Source organism: Mobula birostris, chromosome 19 (assembly GCF_030028105.1).
Source record: "Mobula birostris isolate sMobBir1 chromosome 19, sMobBir1.hap1, whole genome shotgun sequence".
NCBI lineage: Eukaryota > Metazoa > Chordata > Chondrichthyes > Myliobatiformes > Myliobatidae > Mobula > Mobula birostris.
The window spans coordinates 49,205,716-49,219,013 of NC_092388.1; the positions used below are offsets into that span (position 1 = coordinate 49,205,716).

General features: G+C 43.3%; 1 long non-coding RNA gene across 2 annotated transcripts in view; it reads left to right on the plus strand.

The window, feature by feature from the left end:
- The first annotated feature begins 1,906 nt into the window (after positions 1–1,906).
- Positions 1,907–13,298, plus strand: part of LOC140212585 (uncharacterized) — a 29,275-nt gene continuing 17,883 nt past the window's right edge. The window contains exon 1 of one of the 2 annotated variants that reach the window (XR_011889753.1): positions 1,907–2,146. This is a non-coding gene — a long non-coding RNA (uncharacterized lncRNA). Of the gene's footprint in view, positions 2,147–4,584; positions 4,795–13,298 lie in introns of those variants that run through there. The other variant, XR_011889754.1, reaches the window with a different exon arrangement.

Sequence of the window (13,298 nt, forward strand, 5' to 3'; positions counted from 1 at the left end):
ACAGGCCCAAGTGCTGGGCTCCATTGGCAGCTCCACTTTAAGTAATGGCAAAGAGATTCCACATGTTCTGTGAAGGCAAGCTCCTGAATGAGTGACCTAAGCACTTCAGTAAAAGCCCCATCTAATACCACGTCCATGTCGAAGTTCCTTGCATCCGGATCTCTTTGCTTATGATGCTGAAAGGAAAAGAGGATAGATATGAACATGACATGCATGTGATATCTGGCATCATAAATACAATGAATTTTACCACGACAGGCCCTTGAAGAGAGCAACTGTTGATTCAATGTGCACAACATACTTAACGCTTCTTAAATAAGTGTTAAGGACTGTGGAGATGTACAGGAGTGAGACAGGTTGACTGACGAGTGGTATCACAACAACAACCTCACACACAAATCACATAAGCATTGCACTATGCTCTTAAATTTCCAGAATTTTGAGCTACTTTAACCCTCTTGTTGACAAGTGACACCAAAAATGATTCATCTTCACGTCAAATCCTCAGGTCTGGGATATCAACGATTACCTTTCCGTTTTCTCATCAGGGTCGGACACAAAGAGATAAGGATGTTGTTTATTTATTTATTGAAACACAGCCTGGAATAGCCCCTTCTGGCCCTTCGAGCTGCGATGCCCAGCAACCCTTCATTTAGCCCAAGCCTAATCACGGGACAATTTACAGAGACCAATTAACCTCCCAGCCGATATGTCTTCAGACTATGTGAGGAAACGGGAGCACCCAGAGGAAACGCAAGTGTTCACAGGGAGAACGTAACAACTCCTCACAAGCAGCAGCGGGAATTGAACTTGGGTTGCTGGTACAGTAAAGCGTTGTGCTAACCACTACACCACTGAGCCCCCCTCTTGTTCTGCAGATAACAATCTTGCTTGCAGAAAAACAATGTCTTTTTTATGATGATCGGTCATCACCCAGAAACATTAACTCTGTTTCTCCCTCCACAGCTGCTACCTGATCTTTTTTTATTTTATTTCAGATTTCCAGTGAAAGAAATTTTTTATTTCGATCATGTTTGCCGTTGTGTGCTGGGACAGCAGGCTGAGGGTAGCAGACAACAACAGAATCAACAAACTCATTCATAACACCAGTGATGTTGTGGGGATGGAACTGGACTCTCTGACGGTGGTGTCTGAAAAGAGGATGCTGTCCAAGTTGCATGCCATCTTGGACAAAGTCTCCCATCCACTACATAATGTACTGGTTGGGCACAGGAGTACATTCAGCCAGAGACTCATTCCACCGAGATGCAACACAGAGCATCATAAGAAGTCATTCCTGTCTGTGGCCATCAAATTTCACAACTCCTCCCTTGGAGGGTCAGACACCCTGAGCCAATAGGCTGGTCCTGGACTTATTTCCTGGCATAATTTACATATTACTATTTAACTATTTATGGTTTTATTACTATTTAATTATTTATGGTGCAACTGTAACGAAAACCAATTTCCCCTGGGATCAATAAAGTATGAGTATGACTAAACATAATTTGAAATAATTAAGTCTGTATAAACAGGTGAAATGTATGTGAATCCTTCCCCTTCTGAGGTAGACCTCTTTGATTAGGCTTTTTGGTCATATTTGCATCTGTGATGTATATATGAACATTTGTAATGGAGAAATATATCTTTTTAATGAGAGTGGCCATTGTTGTGTGAAAATGTTGAGAAGGTGCAACCCTGTTCCCTTTGACATGCTGCTATAGTAACATTTTGAAAAATAAAACAAGAGAGTAGTCCTTATCCTGGCAGTCTCTTGGGATCAAGAACGTGATCACACTTGGAGCATTGTGTGCAGTTCTGGTTGTTCAGCTATAGGAAGGATGTCATTAATTTGGAAAGGATGCAGAAAAGATTCACAAGGATATTACTGTGACTGGAGTTCGAAGGAGGGACTGGATAGACTGGGACTGTTTACCCTAGAGCATAGAGGGCTGAGAGGCATAGACAAGCTGAATGCTCACTGTTTGTCCACTCCCTCCCCCCGTTCCCCAGAATATGATATTTTAAAACTAGAATACATAGGTATAAGGTGAGAACGAGAATATTTAAGAGGGATCTGAAGGACAAGCTTTTCACACAGAGGGCAATGGGTGTATTGAACGAGCTGCCAGAGGAAGTGATAGAGGTAGGTACAATTCGAACATTTAAAAGAGATTGGGTGAGGTATGTGGATAGGAAAGATTTGGAAATATATGGGCCAAACACAGGCAAATGGGACATCATGTTCTGGTTTTGCAGATAAATGAGGAGGACATACAAACTCCTTGCAGACAGGAGTGGGAATACAGACAGCAGCTGGAGTTGCTGGTACTGTAGAGTGCTGTGCTAACTACTATACTACTGTGCCGCACTCTTGCTTTGCAGATAATCACGTTGTTTGCAAAAAAAAAGCAAAGCCATGTCTTCTTAATGATGATAGGTCATTGATCAGAAACGTTAACTCAGTTTCTCTCTCCACAGCTGCTGTCTGATCTGCCGAGTGTTTCCGGCATTTTCTATTCCTAGTTCAGGTTCCTTGCAAAAGCAGTTTTTGTGTTTCTTTCCAAAATAATTTTGAAATAATTAAGAGGAGAGAAATCTGTGAATTCTTCTCCTACTTTGGTAGGCCCTAGGGACTTGCACGAGTTGTTTCCCCTCTGGTTTTGTGAGTTGTGAGTTGGCTGTTAGGGCCAAGGCGATCTTTGCCACAGGTGTGACAGTGCAAGTGGATGAGCTCGGGAGATGGTGAGCTCCATCTGACATTTATCTGGGACTCCCAAAACAGGAATGTGAGGATCCAGTCCCATACTGAATACTCCTTCTTAATGTTGACTTGGGATTCCCAGGGTCACTTGGAGTGATGCACTTTCTTTAAACGAAAATTTTGACAATGTTCTTAAATAATTTCCTCTGTCCTCATTGGAATCTCTTACTGCATTTCTGTTTCCACGGTAAGGCCTGCGGAAGACATTGCTGGACACGTTGAAAACTGGACCACCTTCCACACCTCAGAAGTCATTTCTCAGTCTTCGTCCATCTGAGTAAAAGTAGATCCAAAGGTCATGACCTTAAACCCAGTAGTTCTTCTCTCAGAAGGTGGTGAATCTCTGGAATTCTGTGCCCCCAAGGGCAGTGGAGGCCAGATCACCAAGTATATTTAAGGTGGATATAGATAAATATTTGAGAGATCAAAGAATTGAGGGTTGTGGTGAACTGGCATAGAAAAGGAGCTGAGGCCAGCGCAGATAAACCATGATCATACTGAAAGCTAGGGAGGCTTGGAGGGCCAGGTGGCTTACTCCTGTTTCTATTTTCTTGTGTACTTTAAGGTCACAGTCTAGCTGGCAGTCTTGATGTCCCCCCACAATATGCTCCATCAACACAAACCACCAACAGGATGTGTTTTAAACACCAGAGAGTGCACCAGTCCTTCAATTGTCTGGAAATTCCTCCAACCCCCACTGGCAGGATAAACGAACTGAAGCCTGCCCAAGAACATCCACAACCTAGTGAATCCACTCTGTCTAATGTATTCAATTAACATGTTATTGTTGTGTTTAAGTGAAAATATGGGTGATTTCTCATATTGCTAACTACTCTACTATGGGAGATTTAGTGAAAGGGCATCCCAGACATTGATTATAAAGGTCCAGAGTGTTGTGCACTGTAGCTAGTGGGCCTATAGAAACCCATTAGCAAATAGTGCTTCACCACTTACAGCATCTGAACATTGTATCATGGATATGTGATGGAGGTGCCAGCATGTCGGAGCTCCCACTCCCCCATGGACCCTGCAGTAAGTCGAGACAGAGCTCAGTCACACTGAGGCAAGGGCCTGATACAGTTCTCAGAAGGCCTTCAGCCTTGCTCAGGCCTGGACTGAACAATGGTTGGGTATTTTATCTCCCATTTCATTAATTTTTAAAATACAGTAACTTACTGTATATCAGGTAATGTATTTAAATGAATCTAATTTTAATTGAAAATAACTTCTTGTTTCAACACACAAATTGCTGGAGCAACTGGAAACTACTGAGTTTGAGGTCTTGATTTTTTTTATATGTTTATTTACAGTTCTATTGCACATCAGGCCATTCAATACCAGACATGGATGCAACAGACCTGTTAGGAATTATGAAGACGTATGATAAAATAGAGGATTTCCACATGTATGCGTGACCAAAATTAGGGAGCATAAATATAACAGACAGATAAGCTCCTGTTTCCTTTGGAATATCAAAGCCATTTTTCATCACTCAGTATATCTATAGCTCAAAACTCAATATCTTATTCAACCTTGAGTTGAGTCTGAGACTTCGTTTTCTCTATCCCAAACACTTTACAGTTCTTGCCGAAACCTCGGCCCCTTGTGACAGAAATCAGGTTCCACACAATTGCAACAATCAAATCTGAAGATGACAATTTCCTCTTGGATCTTTCTTCACTTGCTATAAATGTCAGGACATCCAAACATCTGCTGTACACATCCTTTCCTGAACGATGTCCTTTCCTCCGGATTAAGGACGACTTCCCTAAACTTCAGATTTAATACGCTCATCATTTAGTTTAAACCTCTGGGTGGACTCTCAATTTTCTGTTCCTGTTTTGTGTAAAACTCCTAAGTTCATTTTGCTTAGAAACAAACTATTTCTTGCCCTGCTGTTGCCAAACATGTCTTAAGTTGCCCTGACCATGTATTCTGGAAATCCCTTGCTAAACCCCAGTGCTTTGTTGGAGAGAAGCAGGCGTTGTCAAAAAAATATGAAGTGTAAGAAATAGTCATCACGAAAGCAAGTAAGCATTCCTTTATTTCAGATATAACCTATATAGTAATCAGTTTTGAAATTAAAAGAATGGCTGTATGAATAAGCACTGTCTGAAGCCAGCTGTCTACTGGTTCACAGAAGGAAGTCACTTAATAGTTATAGTTTGGAAACTGACATGATCATCCATCATATTCATATGCAATGTCCAAATGTACAGGCATAATTGGCTTACATCAAATCCTCCAATATGAGCTTATTGAAGCCATTTAGCACAAAAAGCTGTGTCACAGTTAAATTCATTCTGGGATCCTGTTCTGCATTATTGCTTTAGTTTAAACTATCCGTGTGAATCACTTCATGCCAACATAAGTGTTCAGTGGTCTTGTCAGTTAAATATGTAATTCAGCCGAACAGTTTGTCGATATCCAGAATATTCAGGAATCTGTGTAATTATAATGACTGAAATTTTACTTATCATCCTTGGAAGATTTTCTCACCAGACCTCTTCTGAGTGTCTCCTTATCTTGAATAAAGTCCTGTTATTTCTACAACTTTAGTCTCTTTATGGCTTGTTCAAAGTCACATCGTGCTAACTAACTGGAAGCACACCTCTTTCAGCAGGCTTTTTGGTCATGTGTCCATGGGTGATGTACCCAGGAATGTTTGTCATGGATAAAGATATCATTTTAATAAGAGTGGCCATTCCTGTTTAAAAATGCTGAGAACATGCAACCCTAACCCCCTTTAATGTGTTGCTGCAATAAAAAGAATTGAAAAAGAATGAGAGAATAGTTCTTATCCTGGTAGTCTCCTGGGATCAAGAACGTGATCACACTTGGAGCATTGTGTGCAGTTCTGGTTGTTCAGCTATAGGAAGGATGTCATTAATTTGGAAAGGATGCAGAAAAGATTCACAAGGATATTACTGTGACTGGAGTTCTAAGGAGGGACTGGATGGACTGGGACAGTTTTCCCCAGACCGTAGCAGGCTGAAGGGCATAGATAAGCCACTTTTTTCTCCCCCCAGAGCAAGGTATTTTAAAACTAGAATACATAGGCTTAAGGAAATAACTTAAAGGGGATCTGAAGGACAAGTTTTTCATGCAGAGGGCAGTGGGTGTATTGAACAAGCTGCAAGAGGAAGTGATGGAGGTGGATACAATTCTAACACTTAAAAGAGATTGGGTGAGGTACATGGATGGGAAAGATCTAGAAAGATGTAGGAGCTTCATCCCTTCATCTGGAGCTTCATCCCTGCCTGAGTTTATTAGAGCTCCAGTATTGGGGATGTTGATCAGGGAAATGCTGACTCATTTACCCTGCTAGGAGGGACAGAAGCTTGAAGTCCCATACCATCAGTTTCAAGAACAACTACTTCACTTCAACCATTGGGTTCTTGAACCAACCAGTACAAGCATAATCGCCCTAGCATAGCAACATAGCAATACTTTGATCACTTTGCACTACAATTGTTTTTTTTCCAGTTCCTTTGTCTCCAACGCATCTTTTTCCAGGATGAGGCTTTCCTTTCCAGAACGTCAGAGGTGTCCTCCTTCTTCAAAGAATGGAGCTTCCCTTCTTCCACCATTGATGCTATAATCACCCATATCTCCTACATTTCCTGGACGTCTAGTGTCAAGCCACTTTCCTGTTGCTTAATAGGGATAGAGTTACTCTTGTCCTCACCTACCATCCTGTGAGCCTTCGTATCCAACACATTATTCTTCACAACTTCCATCATCTTCAACAGGACCTTACCTCCAAGCATCCTCCCCACTCCCTGCTTTCCACAGGGGTTGCTCCCTCCATGATCCCCACTAATCTCCTTCTTGCTACTTATCCCTGCAAGCAGGAGAAATGCTAAACCTGCCCATTCACCTCCTCCCTCACCCCCTTTCAGGGTCCCAACCAGTCCTTCCAAGTGAAGCAACACTTCACCTGCAAATCTGTTGGAATTGTTCCAGTGTTCCAGTTCCAGTGCTCGCAATGCACCCTCCTCTACGTCGGTGAGACTTCTACATAGAACTTAAAGTTAAAGCAAAAGAGAGGGCATACAAGGAAGCAAAAATTAGTGGGAAGACAGAGGATTGGGAAGTTTTTACAACCTTCCAAAAGGAAACCAAGAAGGTCATTAAGAGGGAAAAGTTTAACTATGAAAGGAAGCTAGCAAATAATATCAAAGAGGATACTAAAAGCTTTTTCAAGTATATAAAGAGTAAAAGACAGGTGAGAGTAGATATAGGACCAATAGAAAATGATGCTGGAGAAATTGTAATGAGGGATAAGGAGATCGCGGAGGAATTGAACAAGTATTTTGCATCAGTCTTCACTGAGGAAGACATCAGCAGTATACCGGACACTCAAGGGTGGCAGGGAAGAGAAGTGTGCACAGTCACAATTATGACAGAGAAAGTACTCAGGAAGCTGAATAGTCTAAGGGTAGATAAATCTCCCGGACCAGATGGAATGCACCCACGTGTTCTGAAGGAAGTAGCTGTGGAGATTGCGGAGGCATTAATGATGATCTTTCAAAAGTCGATAGATTCTGGCATGATTCCGGAAGATTGCAAATGTCACTCCGCTATTTAAGAAGGGGGCAAGGAAGCAAAAAGGAAATTATAGACCTGTTAGCTTGACGTCGGTGGTTGGGAAGTTGTTGGAGTTGATTGCCAAGGATGAGGTTACAGAGTACCTGGAGGCATATGACAAGATAGGCGGAACTCAACATGGATTCCTTAAAGGAAAATCCTGCCTGACAAACCTATTACAATTTTTTGAGGAAATTACCAGTCGGCTAGACAAGGGAGATGCAGTGGATGTTGTATATTTGGATTTTCAGAAGGCTTTTGACAAGGTGCCACACGTGAGGCTACTTAACAAGATAAGAGTCCATGGAATTACGGAAAAGTTACATATGTGGATAGAGTGTTGGCTGATTGGCAAGAAACAGAGAGTGGGAATAAAGGGATCCTATTCTGGTTGGCTGCCAGTTACCAGTGGTGTTCTCCAGGGGTCCGTGTTGGGGCTGCTTCTTTATACATTGTACATCAACAATTTGGATTATGGAATAGATGGCTTTGTGGCTAAGTTTGCTGATGATACGAAGGTAGGTGGAGGGGCCAGTAGTGCTGAGGAAACAGAGTCTGCAGAGAGATTTGGATAGATTGGAAGAATGGGCAAAGAAGTGGCAAATGAAGTACAATGTTGGAAAGTGTATGGTTATGCACTTTGGCAGAAGAAATAAATGGGCAGACTATTATTTAAATGGGGAAAGAATTCAAAGTTCTGAGATGTAACGGGACTTGGGATTCCTCGTACAGGATACCCTTAAGGTTAACCACAAAATAATCTGCAAATGCTGTAAAAGATCAAAGCAACACTTTCAGTACGGTGGATGAACTCAGCAGGTCAGGCAGCATCAGTCAGAAACGATGAGTCGACGTTTCGGGCTGGAACCCTTCGTCAGGACTGAAGAATGAAAGATGGGGAAGGATTTGAAGAATGCTTGTAGCGTCAGTTGATAGACCAGTAATTTGAAAGACAAAGACATCATTGCTTCCCCTCCCCCACCCCTTTGTCTATCAACTGACACTACAAGCATTCTTCAAATCCTTCCCCATCTTTCATTCTTCAGTCCTGACGAAGGGTTCCGGCCTGAAATGTCGACTCATCGTTTCTGACTGATGCTGCCTGACCTGCTGAGTTCATCCACCTTAAGGTTAACCTCCAGGTTGAGTCGGTGGTGAAGAAGGCGAATGCAATGTTGGCATTCATTTCTAGAGGAATAGAGTATAGGAGCAGGGATGTGATGTTGAGGCTCCATAAGGCGCTGGTGAGACCCCACTTGGAGTACTGTGGGCAGTTTTGGTCTCCTTATTTAAGAAAGGATGTGCTGACGTTGGAGAGGGTACAGAGAAGGTTCACTAGAATGATTCCGGGAATGAGAGGGTTAACATATGAGGAATGTTTGTTCGCTCTTGGACTGTATTCCTTGGAGTTTAGAAGAATGAGGGGAGACCTCATAGAAACATTTCGAATGTTGAAAGGCATGGACAGAGTGGATGTGGCAAAGTTGTTTCCCATGATGGGGGAGTCTAGTACGAGAGGGCATGACTTAAGGATTCAAGGGCGCCCATTCAGAACAGAAATGTGAAAAAATTTTTTTTGTCAGAGGGTGCTGAATCTATGGAATTTGTTGCCACGGGCAGCAGTGGAGCCCAATTCATTGGGTGTATTTAAGGCAGAGATTGATAGGTATCTGAGTAGCCAGGGCATCAAAGGTTATGGTGAGAAGGCGGGGGAGTATGACTAAATGGGAGAATGGATCAGCTCATGATAAAATGGTGGAGCAGACTCGATGGGCCGAATGGCCGACTTCTGCTCCTTTGCCTTATGGTCTAGATTGGGGCACTGCGTTGTCAAGCATCTTCACTCCATCTGCAAGAAGCAGGTTTTCTCAGTGGCCAAGCATTTTAATTCCTGTTCCCATTCCAACGTTGGTGCACGGTCTCCTCTACTGCCATAATGAGACCACTCTCGGGCTGGAGGAGCTACACCTCACATTCTGTCTGGGTAGCTTCCAACCTGACTGTCTGAACATCATGCCTGACTTTCTCCCCCTTCCATCTCCTTCAATTCCCCACTCTGGCTCCCTTCTTACCTCTTCCCCTCCTCACCTGCCTATTACTTCCCCCACCCCTCTGATGCCCTTACACCTTCGTTTTTTCCCATGGCTGACTCTCTTCTTCTATCAGATTCCTTCTTCTCCAGCCCTTTACCTTTTCCACCCATCACCTCCCAACACATTTTCCCCCTTTCCCCCAACTACTTGGCTTCACCTATCACCTAACTTGTACTCTTTCCCCTCCCCTTACCTTTTTAATCTGGCCTCTTTCTCCTTCCTTTCCGTTCCTGTTGAAGGGCCTCAGCCTGAAACATCCACTGCTTACTCATATCCATGGATGCTGTCTGACCTGCTGAGTTCCTCCAGCATTTTGTGTGTGTTGTAATGGACTTTGCTTTTTGTTCCAATTGTGTGCTTTCCTGTGAAAAAGAAAATTAATTTGTGTTTCTTTTGAAAGCTTCTTTTAAGATGCTGCAGTATTCAGTATGCCCACGATGCTGCTGCAAGCAAGTTTTTCATTGCACCTGTGCATACATTTACTTGTGTGTATGACAATAAGCTTGACTTAGACTCTGAAAGATCTTGTGGAGACAGCATTGATTAGAGCAATGATTCAGTACTGTGATGTGCTGTGGCAAAGATAACTGTGTGTGTGCACATTTAGTATATTCACACCATTTTGATGAATGAGTCCATCTAAAGCATTAGGCTAGCCTTTAATTCAAATGCAGACAGGCATTGTCATACGGGAAACCTGCTTTCTTCCTCAGTATTTTATAATTCATTTGAATCACAGGCCATTTTAATTTATTCTTTAACTCTTCCACAAGAGACTTTTTTCTGGAACAACAAACAATCTGCTGGAGGTTGAGCAGCATCTGTGGGCCGAGAGGAACTGTCTCTGTTTTGGGTTGAAGCCGTGCGTCAGAAATGAGAGTGAAGAGGGGGGAGATAGCCGGTATGTTAGCGTAGCGGTTAGTGTGCCACTTTACAGCGCAGGCAACCCAGGTTCAATTCCTGCCTCTGTAGTACGTTCTACCTGTGACCACGTGGGTTTCCTCCAGGTGCTCTGGTTTCCTCTAAAGATGTAGGTTAACTGGTTGTTGTAAACTGTCCCGTGATTAGGACAGGCTTAAACTGAGGGTTGCTGGGCGGAGTGGCTCGAAGGGCTGACTTCATGCTGTATCTCAATAAATAAATGTGAAAAGGAGATGGAGAGTGGTGAGGCAGGGGTCAGAGGTGATTGGTGGACTGAGGAGGGTCAAGGGATGGCGGCCAGTTTGAGCTAGCTAGGGAAGTGGAGGGGTGCAGTTGGGAAGCAGAGGTAAGTGGATGATAGATGGAGGCAGGGAAAAGTAAAAGAGGTAGATGGTGCAGTGGGTGGTGAGGGAGAAGGGAGGCTGTGGGTGGAGACAGTTGCTGGAAACGATAAGCAGGAACACAAGTTTACTGGTGCTAGAATGTGATGAGTAAAAGAGATGATAATGGGAATGACTTGGAGAAAGGATTCTGGTGTACGGCAGATTGAACCAGAAATAGATTTGGAGCCTGGTGGGGTAAGGGGAGCCTGTGGGTGAACTGTGTGTGTGTGTGTGTGTGTGTGTGTGTGTGTGTGTGTGGTAGCGGGGAATAAGACCATAAGGCATTGGAGCAGAATTAGGCCATTCAGCCCATCAAGTCTGCTCCACCATTCCATCATGGCTGATCCCGGATCCCACTCAACCCCATACACCAGCCTTCTCACCATATCCTTTGATGCCATTACCAATCAGGAAATGATCAACTTCCACCTTAAATATACCCACGGACTTCGCCTCCACCGCAGTCTGTGGCAGAGCATTCCGCAGATTCACTACTCTCTGGCTAAAAAAATCCCTCCTTACCTCTGTTCTAAAAGTCGCCCCTCAATTTTGAGTCTGAGCCTTTGAGTTCTAGATACACCAACCATTGGAAACATCCTCTCCACATCCACCCTATCTAGTCCTTTCAACATTTGGTAGGTTTCAATGAGATCCCCACACATTCTTCTAAGTTCCAGTGAGTATAGGCCCAAAGCTGCCAAATGCTCCTCATATGTTAATACCTTCATTCCCAGAATCATCCTTATGAACCTCCTCTGGACTCTCTCTGATGACAACACATCTTTTCTGAGATATGGAGCCCAAAATTGTTGACAATACTCCAAGCCTGACAGGTGTCTTATAAAGCCTCAGCATTATCTCTTTGCTTTTATATTCTATTTCCCTTGAAATAAATGCCAACATTGCATTTGTCTTCTTTACCTCAGACTCAACCTGTGAATTAATTGTCTAGGATTCTTGCATGAGGGCTCCTAAGTCCCTCTTCACCTCTGATGTTTGAACCTTCTCCCCCATTTCGATAATAGTCTGCACTTTCGTTCCTTTTATCAAAATGCATTATTGTACATTTCCCAACACGGTTCCGTCTGCCACTGTTTTGCCCATTCTTCCAATTTGTCTAAGTCCTGCTGCAATCGCATTGCTTCCTCAGCACTCCCGACTCCTCCACCTATCTTCATAACATCCACAGACTTTGCCACAAAGCCGTCAAATCGAGATAAATCCATTTCACAAAAAAATGACCACACAATGATCATCTATCCTTGACAATTATTGAATTCAGCATTGCTGGATCCCCCACAGTCAGCATCCTGGAGGTCACTATTAACTGGAAACTCAAAAGAATCAGCTATGTGAGTACTCCAGCTATAAGAGCATGTCAGAGGCTGCGTGTCCGGCACTGTCAGTCATCCCCTGGCATCCCAAAACCTTTCCACCATCTACAAGGCACAAAACACAAAGCACCCGCAAACCTGATCTTTATTAATAGACTCCAACACTTTCCCAACCACTGAGGTTAGGCTAACTGGCCCATCATATCCTTCCTTTTGCCTTCTTCCCTTCTTAAAGAATGGAGTGACATTTGCAATTTCCAGCCCTCCGGGACCATGCCAGAATCAAGTGATTCCTGAAAGACCATGACCAATGCATCTGTTATCTCTTCAGCAACCTCTCTCAGGACTCTGGGATGTAGTCCATCTGGCCCAGGTGCCTTATCCACCTTAAAACCTTTGAGTTTGCCTCGCACATTTTCCTTTCTATTAGCACTGGCACTCACTCCTGTTCCCTGACACTCATTGACCTCTGGCACACTGTTAGTGTCTTCCACAGTGAAGAATGAAGCAAAGTACCCATTACATTCATCTGCCATGTCTCTGTCCCCCATTACTACCTCACCAGCATCATTTTCCAGTGGTCCAATATCAACTCTCACCTCCCTTTTGCTCTTTATATAACAGACATAAGTTTTTGGTGTGCTACTTTATATTATTGGCTAGTTTGCCCTCATATTTCATCTTCTCCCTTCTTACAGCTTTTTAGTTGCCTTTTGTTGGATTTAAAATGCTTCCCAATCATCCTCCCTCCCACTCACTTTTGCTACATTATATGCCCTTTCCTTGGCTTTTATACATCCTTAACTTCCCTTGTCAGTCATGGTTGCCTTCCACTACCATTTGAGATCTTCTTTTGTGGGATATATCTATCTTCCCCATTCCCAGAAACTTCAGCCATCTCTTCTCTGCTGTCAACCCCACCAATATCATCCTCCAAACCACCTGGGCAAGCACCTCTCTCATGCCTCTGTAATTCCCTTTATTCCATAGCGATATGATACATGTGACTTATGCTTCTCCTTCTCAAATTGCAGTACAAATTCAATCATATTATGATCACTGACTCCTAAGGGTTCCTTTACATTAAGCTCCCTAATAAGATCCGGGTTATTACATAACACCCAATCTAAGATAGCCTTCCCCATGTAGGCTCAAGCACAAGCTGCTCTAAAGAGCCATCTCATAAGCATTCAACAAATTTCCTCCCTTGCGA